The sequence below is a fragment of the Mytilus californianus genome, unplaced genomic scaffold, assembly GCF_021869535.1.
Source record: "Mytilus californianus isolate M0D057914Y unplaced genomic scaffold, xbMytCali1.0.p SCAF_18, whole genome shotgun sequence".
NCBI classification, from domain to species: domain Eukaryota; kingdom Metazoa; phylum Mollusca; class Bivalvia; order Mytilida; family Mytilidae; genus Mytilus; species Mytilus californianus.
The window spans coordinates 5,308,268-5,321,436 of record NW_026262666.1 but is presented as its reverse complement, the minus strand read 5'-3'; the positions used below and the strand labels follow the sequence as shown (position 1 = coordinate 5,321,436).

At 30.2% G+C, this 13,169-nt stretch overlaps 1 protein-coding gene across 5 annotated transcripts in view; it reads right to left on the bottom strand.

The window, feature by feature from the left end:
- Positions 1-13,169, bottom strand: part of LOC127726604 (synaptotagmin-1-like) — a 75,098-nt gene that overhangs the window by 43,412 nt on the left and 18,517 nt on the right. The window contains exon 1 of one of the 5 annotated variants that reach the window (XM_052234025.1): positions 2,779-2,960. The exons of the other annotated variants lie outside the window; for them this stretch is intronic. The gene's annotated coding sequence lies outside the window, so the exon portion shown is untranslated. Of the gene's footprint in view, positions 1-2,778; positions 2,961-13,169 lie in introns of those variants that run through there. 5 annotated transcript variants of the gene reach the window in all.

Here is a 13,169-nt window from a genome sequence, read left to right as displayed (position 1 = left end):
TATTTATTACTTCTATTTAAATCAGATGTAGACGTCTCATATCTTAAGGGCTCAGGCGCCCCTCAGATATGAGAAGCCTATAACTACCAAAAGTACATATTCACAATAGGAGGGACTAATTAAGAACTATTGCAATTGTATGTTTCTAGTTAAAAAGTGAACTTGGAATTATTTACTATATCAGTGAAATATTCCTGTAATAGTAACTTTGAGCTTGTGCTCTAAGTAACTTCTTGCAATCATAGATACTATATAATATGAAATTGTTATGTTTTAGGATTACTCCATGAACAAAGTACTTGAATTTGAGTGCTTTGTATTTTTCTTGGTGACATTTAAACTAGGTACAAATGGAGCAGTTTGTAAATTAATAATGTAATAAAGGATTTAATTTTTATTTCCATGAAAGTCAAGAATGGTGAAATAAATGTAAGCAACAAAATTCTGATCATTCAACATGCTTTAAGTTGAAGCTAATTAACTAAAGCTTACTATATAATAAAAAAAAAACATTGTACTTTGTCATCAAACATACAAATCAACTGAAAAAAGCATTCATGGCTATTTTTATCTAATAAGGAATAATCCTTAGTTTTTTATCAAATCATCAAAATTATCTCCCTCTATTCTATCTGAATTAGAGATATTAGGAAAAACTTGAAAATCTAAAGTTAATAGAAGGAAAACAGTGATTTAGTACTGGATATATGTATTTACATGATGTTTTGACTTGAATTCTGAATATGAAATGGCAAAACTAATGTAAGGTCTTACACAAATTTTTCATACCCCTAGCAAACAACATTTTTGCAAATTTTTAAAAAGGAATCACACTATCTTTGGGTCTGTCCATGTACCATGTCAACACCTAAACTACTAAACAGATACTATTGAAACTTTACACAGTTGTAAAACTGTATTGTGTGCCCTCTTGGCAAAACTGTTTGATCAAGAAAAAAATGCATTGTTTTGTTTTGAAACACTACTCAGAGAACCTTTTATAAGCAGGGAGTGCTTATAACAGGCTATAATTATTTGAACTTGGAATTATTTTTAATTATGGAATTTGCATTATTTCTTGTCCTTGAAATTTTTAATGAATTCCATGTTTATTCTGTATTATAATGTTCTGTGCTGCACACAACACTTTCTATTACAAAGAAAATAGCACATTTTCAATAGAATGTACTGTGCCACGCACAACACTATCTATACAAAATACATTGTGTGGAAAGTGTTATGCACCGCTCAAAACATAATAATACTTAATAAACATGGAATTTATCAAAAATTTCAAACACATGAAATTATGCAAATTCCATAATTAAAAATAATTCCAAGTTCAAATAATAGCCTGTTTTATGTATGTTATGAGTTGCAGATGTTGTAGTTTGTGGTGCAATGCATAAATACCCCCCCCTCCCCCTCCCCCCTCCCCAATAGTGGTGATTTTGTCCAAAAGATACTTGTAAATAACATATCACTGGAATTAGTGTTTGAATGAAATTAAAAAACAATGCATTTTTTACATGATCAAACAGTTTTGTCAAAGTGAAAATGATTAAAAATTTGCCCTCAGAGGCTCTCCAAACAGGAAAAAAATCAAATCCATATATGATTAGGTAAAACTTTTGTTAAGCTCAATAGATCAGGCAATTAATATTTTTTTCAATATATAAAAAAAAATACTCTTTAATCTTACATCAAATAATCAATTCTTTGGAGAAAAAAAACTTTTTTGGCTAAGTTTGGCTACACAGTTGGTCTTTTTTGGTTATAAATGTCAATCAGCTCTGAAGTTGGTTGTTGATTTTAAAATATTTTGGCCTCGAACATCATTCAAGGGACATAAATTGTTGAAAATGTGCATTAAATATAGGCAACAGTATAGTATACCGGTGTTCAAAAGTCATAAATAGATTGAGAGAAAACAAATCCGGTTACAAACTAAAACCATGGAAACACATCAATTATAAGAGGAAAACAAAGGAACAACAGGAACACTGAAATGCAACAAAAATAAACGCCAACATACATAGAAATGAAACTATTTGATAACATTTACTGCCATATTCCTGACTTGGTACAGGACATTTTAAGAAAAAATGGTGGGTTGGACATGGTTTTATGGCTAGCAAAACCTCCCGCTTATATGACAATGTTAGAAAACATTGCTAAAATGACAACACTACGTGACAGAAATACAGCACAAACATACACAAGAACACTCATCACAGAGAAACGCACAAACAAATAATATATTAGCCGACACGACATGCAAACCGCAGAATATTGATACAGTTTAATGTTATTTTAAATAATTTCAAAATGGATTAATTAATATGTTTCATTTTTTTAATCATAGATATGATGGCATAAACTACAGGATAAATAGTTAAGTTTAAATAAAAGGGGGAGGCAAAAAAAAACAAAAAAACTCATGGAATCCAACTATATATATTTTATGCTAATTAATGATTTCTTACGAGTGTTTGTTTTAATAATTAATACATACAATATCTAAATTCATAACAAAAATGATTTGTTCAAGATGTCTGAATAGAATTGCTGAGTATATTTTATCAAATATATGAAATTATCATCTCCCACATATATTTGACATCTACATCAAAAATATTACATGGATTCTCTCTTCCAGAAATGTCAAAACAACTTTCTTCCATAAACCGACCAAAAATCAATAGTGGAAAATGGCGGAGTTTATAATCATTTTAATTTCAACATCCATTTTTTGGGGTAACATACATTCTCTCTTACCTGCCTACTGTGTTCACTAACTTACAAATCTGATGAGTTTGATTAAAATCACAAAAATTTAAAGATAATCCATGTCACATTTTGGAAAATAGAGAAAAATGATCCATTTTCACATTGAAGACAAAATTTCCATGATAACAACACCAAAGCTAGATAGTATTGATTGATGCTGTGAATGTAATCAATAGACACATTGCATTGTGGGATATATTATTGATGAAGCCTCTGTTCCCGATCTACCATAAGGCGATTGATGTCCATAGTCTATAATCAATACAAATTATGTATTATGACGTCTCCAGGGATTATGGATTTTATAATATATGAAACACTGTCACTTAATTATGAATCTGTCACTGAATTCACAAAAGTTAACCAATCATAAATTCAATATGTATCTAATTAATTATTGGTGATTTAACTGTATAATAGGCAGGTGGTATCTTTATGTTAATTAAAAATTGTATTATTTACCTGTAATTAGCAACAGTTGACATTAAGAGTAATCTTTTCTGACAGCTCATTAGAATTACCTCCCCCCCCCCAATAAAAAAAAAACAAACCTAAAAATCAAAGCTTTCAAATAAAACAAACACAAATCTAAACTTAAAAAAAAAGAAATAAAGAAATCTGGTGATATAAAGTTTAATTGATTAAATTTATGCTTATTTTTTGGTTAAATTCATGCAGGTTTTGAGATTAATTCTTTCAGAACATCTGTCAATATACATGATATATCGTCAAAACAATTGTACTGTGTGACACTTGAACACTTATAAATTTCATTTAAAGTAATGCAATAAAAAGTGATGCAATATATTTGTGTTAGATAGTGTCCAATAATCAAATAAAATCTCCATTTCAATAAGGAGAGATCTAAATAAGAAGCTTCAAGTTTCTATATAGTTTGTAGTCTAATTCAATATTTATTTTCAATATTATCACAGGGTACATGAACAAACTTGTATTATTTAACAAATGTCAACACATTTAGAAGGCAGTATTTATTTTGAAATAAAAAAAAAACATATATATATATGGAGATGAAGAACAGCAATAAAAGCGCTGTTCCTTTGTTTTTTGTGTGTTTTTTGCCGTGCATGTACTGATTTTGTGACATGGATGGATACCCCATAGCCTTTGATTTTCTATTCTTACTTGCCTAAAGTTATATGTGTTTAATATACATGTAAATCAATTTTATTTTTTGTAAGGGATGGAAGATGAGTAGAAAAGTCCAATATCAAAATGCACTTAAATATGTCCTGATGCTGTAGTACTTATTCAAATTAGATTATATATCATTTTTTTGTGATTTACAGAAGCTTGGCGGAAATGAGGATTAAGTATGCAGCAAATCAAATCATTTCCAGTTCCAATGCATCTTAGATGACCTCTCTTGATCTGGAAATAAACAGAGATAAGAGCCTGGATCATCAAGTGGTTTATGAGTAGATCCTTAAAAAGTTAACAATGAAAACAACAAGTTAACAGACGCCTTCCTTTAACAATGGACTCCAAGTAATGGCAAAAGTTCACATGGCCCATGGATCTAAATCACAAATAATAACAAAAAGCATAAATATATATATATATAAACATATTAACAAGCTCAAATCTATGCTTAATTTTGTAATTTTTCACACATTAAAGCATAAATATATATATATTTTCACACCTTGAATGATTTAATTTTCAGAACATCTGTTATTGACAGAAATCACCAATGGTTCCTTATACTTAACAATTCTGAAAGTTAAATCATTAAAGGTGTGAAAAATAAAAAAATAAGCAAAGATTTGAGTTTTTTAATAAATTAGCATTTTGAGACTTGTTCAACTTTTATAGTTTTCAAGATATATAACCCCCAAAAATCCACATAAATTGAAAAGAAATTGTCATTTTGGCAAATAACTCTTAAAAGAAGTCCTACATATACATATAAGAAGATGTGGTATGAGTGCCAATGAGACAACTCTCCATCCAAGTCAAAATTTATAAAAGTCAATTAACCATTATAGGTCGAAATGGTTCATTCCTCCTATTCCCACTTTTTATAAATCTGGTAAGAAAAGTTAAAATTTCATGTGGGAATAGGGGGAAAACTTGTGCAAACAAAGGATTATACTGTATAAACATTGTTTAATCAACTTTTAATTGACAAGTGTTTTTTTATAGGTAATAGGTTATTTTTGTATGTGTATGAATTCTGTGTTTTTAATTTAAATAAATATGCAAGAAATGGAAACAAATACAAGTAAATTATTTTATTTCTTTTATAACACAAATTCAACAGTAGATTCAAGCAAGCATTATAATATGAAACAAACTATACAAATTTACAAGATTCAAGATTCTTTATTTCTCAAACACCATACAGTTACAATGGTACAAAGAAGTTCATCAAAAGTTATAACATAACATAAACACACATGACAAGATGAGATGCAAAAAAATAAATAAAATAAAATAAACAGTGGCGAAGAGTGGTGATTTACCAGGAAGACTTACTTGAAAAGTTATAACCCTGATAAATTTGCACAGCATTTTTAACTCATTTTTGTATTTTAACTGAAATAGTTTTACAAACTTTAGTATATTAATTCTGTGCAAGAAAAAAGTATTCAAATATTGTGCTTGAAAATTTGCCAAAGAGCTACACTGCAAAATGTAATGAAACTCATCACCAATCTCGTTGCATTGACATAAATTACAATATCTATAGTTACGTTCAATTTTATTCCATCTACCAGTTTCGATGGGTAACTTGTGGTTTCCCGTTCTAAATCTGCAATATGTTATTCTATCTTTATCACTTAAAACATTCAGATATTCTTCATATTCAAATTTTTGTTTAAACAATTTGTAGGCCAAACCTTTTGATGAATAGTCAATATCTGCTCTACATTTCTGTTGAAACTGATTAAATAGTATTTTAAACTAATACCCAACCATATAGAATTAAAATTTCCTTGTGATAACCATATATTGCTATATCCACATCTATCTAATGTATCTTTAATGTATTTCAACCAATCTGACCTAAATTGGTTTTCAGAATTCTTCAAGAACATGTATCTGTATAATATTATAGGAATCCTGTTATCCTCCCCATTTACCATTTTTGACCAAAAATTAACCATATGCAGCTGTATATATAAAGACATGGGATAAATACCAAGTTCACCATAAATCATAAAATTAGGTGTCGACTTCTTAAGATTTAATAATAATTTACAAAATTTTAAATGCACTCTTTCTATAATATCAGTATCACTGAAACCCCAGATCTCACATCCATATAGTAGGATTAGCTTCACAATTTTATCAAAGAGATCATATTGAGTTTTCAATGACAAGTTGTGCAACCTCCCCTTTTTCAATACTTCATACATTGCTTTATTTGCTTTTCGAACTAAAATTTTCTTAGCACTCATAAAGCTACCTGTTCTTGAAAAATTCAACAGCGTTAAAACAAATCAAACATTATAGCACACACCTTAAAAATTCAATGTATATAAGTCTATTAAAGTTTATTAATCTATTCAAGTGATTAAGGTACTGTTGTGACTTCCTGGTTGCGGTATCTATCCATAAGATTTCTAATCTGTTGTTGATTTCGACATACTTTGGTTTTTGGGCCACTCTCTCTGCCCACCGGCTGCATACTGGATCATGGTCAGGGCATAGCTTCCTCATGTTTCAGTAGTTTAAAGATGTTTGGATGTGGGTGTTGAACATATTTCTTCAGCTTGAATTGCCATCCCTCTAAATGATGTGTAGTCCTCAGTCCCTGTGTTTTGTAATGGTCCCATCAGTATTTTGTTACATTGTCTGGAAAGGGCGTTTAGCTGATGTTAGTATCAATCTGATCAATGTCGGTTAGGGCATTAAACCACACATCTTCGACCTCAGGTATGAAACCTCAAATTCAATGATTTTTTAATCTTACTTCTATTTATCTGACTTATTATTATTTATTTTAAGGTAATTCTTTGAAGAAGAAAAAACATATTACAAACAAACAGTGTATTATTTTTTTTTTAAATAATATACTTAAACAGTGTATATGTTTTCTTTAAAAAAAATACTGGTAAATCTTAGGTGAATTCTTAATTAACCTTGAATGTTATAAAAACAAATTATTTATCAAAACATCTATTGTTATTTGCATGTGGGAATAGAAGGAATAGTGATTTTTAAAAAGTGGGAATAGGAGGAAGACACCGTCGAAATACGGCCTTCAACACAGAGCCTTGGCTCCCATATATAGTACAGAATTATGAATATTAAAAAAAAGGTAGATCTTGACATTCTTATATATATCCTTTATGATTTATAAAATATTATTTAAATTTTTGATTTTCATGAAAAATAACTATCTACAAAAAAATTATAGTCACAGATAAAAAATTCAGCTTTAATTTAATATTAATTAGGCTTTAACATTTTTCCTCAAACGTCTTCCTCAAATGAAGGTCAGTCCAGAAACACTGGTGGCATTGCATACAAAATAATTATCATTAATTCTCATCAAGATATTTTTTAGATGATTTACACACTTTGTTCAAATATAGAAGTATTGACGCAGCCCACAATAAAATCCCCACCTTAGTTTATCATTTCCAAAATGGGCAAATTTACAAGTTAATATCAGCTTCAACTTGTACATTTATTGTCATCTGACAAAGTTATATCTATATTTAATACTAATATGAGGCAGGTGTCATCCTTGAAAAAGAAATAGTCAAAATTAGCAGCTATTTAACAGAGTATTAATACGTTTTTAGATGTTTCTGTATTTAATATGTTTGTTCTGCAGAAGTACATAACAGGTTTAAGTACTTGAGAACTTTTTCAAAATCTAATGAAGTGAGGAATTTCTCCTTTATCATCTGAATTGTTTTTCTGATAAATCATTGATATTAATTAACAAATTACAATAAAATTCATTTCACAAAAAACTACAGTTATTGTTTGCTTGGAAGACAAGGTCTATTAATCAGTACTCACTGAGGGTAGTAATGGGGTAGCAACTATGAAGATTGACAGCAAAATGTTTCGTTTAAACATTAACCTTTTTTAATTTTCGGTAAATAGTAGCTGACAAGTATGATGTGTCAGCTGACGACAATTAACTTCAAGGCAAATACGACACCAACGTACAGTAGTGAAAAGATGGCTTTTAACGCTGGAAGATACAGGCTATTTCTTCATGCCTATATATACGAATAAAAGAGTATGTGGCAAGACATAACCACAGCCCATTCTTAACTCCAGTTGACCCTCATTACTGAAACTACATTTTGCATTAATTATTAAAGCATTCTTGCCCTGAATATTGGAGAAATATTTTCCACTGGGTAGTAGAAAAACCATTCGATAATGGGGTTGTTTTTGAGTTATGATTTTTGATTTTTTTTTCTCATCAATGATGATCTCCATGTTTGATCTTAGAGAAGGGCACATGTGCAACTTGGGGGAATTTTTACCAAAATAGATACAGTTGAATAGTAGTCAAATTGGATTCTCAGGAAGACTTAAAGCAAGGGAACATTTATTATGTTCACCCTGAGTTGCAGTTTTTCATATTAATAAAAACCTCGCAATAATTTTTACAGTATATTTACAGAAGTTTAAGCTTTATAAAGTGACTTGGTGTGAGAAAACATCAGCTTTTTCTGATATAAGTTACCAACTTCAAATGGAAATTAAGTATGCAACAATCAATCAATCAACTGTCATTTACATACTGACTCAGCAAAAATGTTACATTATTAAAAAATAAAGAGAAGAAAAAAAATAAAACTATATTAGCACAGTCGCCCACTGGCATATCTCATCCACCCACATACATAGAATGATAATTCTACTTGTCCTATCATCAACAGAAGGTGTAATAACTGCTGTATGTAACTTGAAAAGATAAACATATAATTAATAGCTTAATAACCACTTGATTTTAACTCTGGTTAATATTTGTCCCACTGGCAATCGTACCACATCTCCTCATTTTTATAATATAAAAAAATATAAAAATTAGGAGACGTGGTATTATTGCCAATGAGACAACTATCCACCTAAGTTCAAAAGAAGTGGATGTAACCAATTATAGGCAACGTACGGCCTTCAACAATGAGAAAAACCGATACCGTATAGTCGGCTATAAATGGTCCAGACATGAAAAATATGAAATAATTCAATACAGAAATACTAATGGCCTAATTTATTCTAACAAAACAATCTACGAAAAACAAATATGACAGACATGAACCAACGACAAACACTGAACTACATGCTCCTGACTAGGGACAGGCACATAAAGAATGTGGCAGGGTTAAACATGTTTGTGAGCGCTCAACTCTCCCCTAATATAAGGTTACAATATCAAAACTATATTCAGATCCTTTCATTTTTCAAAAGATCACAAATGACACTATAGAAATGCAGACAGAGCAATTAAAAATGTTTCAATTTTAAAGAAGTAGATACCCTGTATCTATTTATCAGGTACAGTATTGATAAGAATTCAGGAATATACAATAACAAAACAAAACTAAATGCAAAAATAAGAACAAAGAAAAATTTCTTTGATTTCAAAACTATAGACAACAGAAAATTTCATACCATTATTCAATATTACTTTGTAAGCATGGTGTTGATCATTTATAATTTTCTGATTTTCAACATAATAATGACTTCTGTCATGAGAGCAGTTTGCAAACTCATTATTCTTCACAATAGAGAACCCTGGAGAAAGAATTTCTAACAGTGATTGATCAAGTCTCCAACATCAGGTGACGGTTCTCTGACAGAAAAGATTTTCCCAGTACTGAAGTCAGGGATTAATGTGTTTCAAAATTAAAAGCAATGCTTAACAATTTACTTAAGTTACCAGAATATATAATAGAAAAAACAATCTAAAACATTTAACTTTGTGGTTTGTACAAAGCCTGTAAAATATTTGCATTTGTTGAACATTTCAATATCCTCATAAACATATATATAAGTCTAAATTGAAAACAACGTTCAAACCTATGATTGCATTGGATAAAAACCGCAATTTTTATACGTGTGCATGCAAAACAAATTTCTTGTTCTAGAGGGGTCTAAATACAGCACAAACAACATTATCACATCTCGTCTTAGCCACTACATATGTAAATAAGAAAGGAACATATATAATACCCATATTGATTGATTGATTGGTGTTTAACGCCACTTTCAACACTATGGTGCTATTTCGTGGAGGAAGCCGGAGTGCCTGGAGAGAACCACCAACCAACTTGCGGTAGGAAAATACGCATATACGAAATAATCAATAATTTTAATCTTCCTTACGCATTCAAGCATTTACCCCCAAACAAATGACACAGGTAATAAATAACTAGCAGACAAACAAAACATCACAGAACATCATCAAGACCATCGAAGAACAAGAATGTGTCCATAGTACACAGATGCCCCACTCACACTATCATTTTCTATATTCAGTGGTGAAAATTTAGGGTCAAAACTCTAAATTGGCATTAAAATTAGAAAGATCATATCATAGGGAAGATGTGTACTAAGTTACAAGTTGATTGGACTTTAACTTCATCAAAAACTACCTTGACCAATAACTTTAACCTGAAGTGGGACAGACGGATGGACGGGACGGACGAACGAACAGACTATCAAAGGAATGGACGCACAGACCGAAAAAAAATAATGCCCCTCTACTATCGTAGGTGGGGCATAAAAACAAAATTGACATGGAGGACTAATGAGGGTCTAGCAAGTTCTCAGGACTAAAACTCAACACAAAACTAGATCAACCTCGATATATGTTTTGGTGTCCAAAGTTTTTTTAAACAGCTTTTTTATGATTTAACATACTCATGATACTTTATCAAAAGTATGCAGAAATCATATTAAAGAGAAAATATTTATTTTTTATCTTTATGAACCCTTTTAATGCTATTTTTAAAACTAGTATCTTGTAAACCATTTTTGATGATATAATCAACAGACTCTTTATTCTGGCTGAACATTATATTACATGTTTGTCAGAGGATAGAGCATCTTTATTCTGGCTGAACATTATATTACATGTTTTGTCAGTGGATAGAGCATCTTTATTTCTATATTCTTTTATTATCAAGCCATTTTTCTCTATTCTTTATTTTTTCTTCCTATTATTTTGTCTTCTTTATTTCTTTTTCCAATTATTCTATTCTGTAAACCCCATGCAGATCCTCCTTCATTATAAATTTCAAAGCATTGTCTAGTCAAATCAACTTCCTTAAACAATTCAAATTTGATTTCATACCTGAGCTCACCAAATTTACAAGTTTTATACATGTTTATTTGCCAAATCAATCTAGACAGCAGACAATTTCATATTACCTAGGTGATGAAATGGTAGTAAAAGACTCCAGCTATTTGTGAAATCAATCATACATATATGTTATTTCTTGTCATAAAACCAAGAATGTGAAGTACATTGCAACTGCATCTTTTCCACAAAAAGGAACAAACTGTAAGTTTGTCAATTTTGATTTGCTTGTTAATTGTTTTGAAAACAATGCTTTTAACAGTTTTTGAATATTAAAACAAAATGATTTTTTCTAAGTTCCACTGATAAAATGTTAAGCGCTTTAATAAAACTGAAAGATATAACAACAGCAATTGTGCACTTTTAAGGTGTTTTCAGGGTAAAGAAGGGTATATGAGGTTTAGGGATAGGGAGTAAACCATTTTTTCAGAGAGTCATGGTGATAAAAACAAAGAAAATATATGATTTTGGATCTGCTCCGAAAAGTTTGCTACAAATCAGTTTTTGACCTTGCGAACTAAAGGCCATCTTAAATGGTAAGCAGCACATCGGCTTGCAGTTATGCACCAAAGCACCAAATATCAAACCTATGAATAAGATTAACAAAAACTATGACCTTGACAAGCAGATGTGCCAAAAAAATCATTTTGACCTTGATGTCAAAGGTAAAGGTAACATGAAGGTCATAAGAATATGTTACACACCATGTTGATCTTATGGTTATACACTGTGATCTTCAAAATCTGGAAAGTTAATGTCAAAAGATAATAAAGTGTTTGCATAGACAAGTTTGTATGAAAACAATTTAAAAGATCTAGAAGAAGAAATAGAAGCACTACATTACAAAATGATTATGTCTTCCTTTGTCAAAGGTCAGACATTATCCATATTTATTGACCACTAGTAAATACAATAATTACAAATTAAAGAAAATACATAATTAACCATATACTGATTTCTATAAACATTCTACATGATGTGGTTTTGTAAACTGTCCACAAATTAAGGATGACGAAGAAGCATAGTCAGTAATTTTTTTAAAAGGGGACTTCCGACTAGGGGGTTCTTACAGCCAATCTAGTTTCTGATTGAATCATGGAATCGGAAAGGATTTTCTTCATAGAAGTCACAAGCTACATCTAGCAGTTTTCTGGAAGATTGGATTCTGATTCATTCAATTGGTCATCCTTGTTAGCAGGATGTCAGTGCTTTGATTATACACTAAAATAAATTGAAATTTCTTTCTCTGTCTCTAGTCCAATTTGTTTCTAGCAATCTGTATTTATTTTTTTTTTCAAGGGATTACTCTTCTGCATCTGAATTATTAGTATTTTAGAGTCAATATAAGCCATATTTTTGAAAGTGTTTAGTACCAGAGGTTTATTCTTAGATGAATTTGCTACTTTAGAATTATCATAGACTACTAACATGTACTTAAAAAGGTAATGTAATGTATATTTCTGGTACATTAACATCTCCTTTTCAGTGAAATATTTATAGGCCAAAATCCATCAAATGTTTGATTTTTCGCAGGATCTCTCCACGGGAAAAATCATTATCAAATCAAAAACATTTATCTCGGAGCCTCTTAGCAACCATGACGCAAGTTGCACCGACGTCCGATAATAGTTTACAATTACTGCTTGTCCATATATAAATACAGATAGAATGAGTAACAAAGAAAGAGATAAAAGCAATTAAAATAACATCAAAAGATTCATTCATACAAATTAATATTGATTAATAACTGAACATAATTAGATTTTATAAACAAACTCTTAATGACAGACTGCCAAGGTTAATAAACAGCTGGATTGGCAAAAGTATCAGCAATTTGTAAAATGTGTCAACGAACAAACAGATAAAAGAATATTGACCAATCGTATCTCTTCAATCAAAATTGTTTATTGTCAATCTGAATTTAAACATCTACAAAACAACTGGCAATTCACCAACAAAATGATTAGATTGAAACATTTTGCGTTTCAATTTTTTCATGATACTCATGTACAATGCATTCTAAACAATATACTAAACCCCTTAGGTAAAGGTCACCATAGGCGGATTTGACATA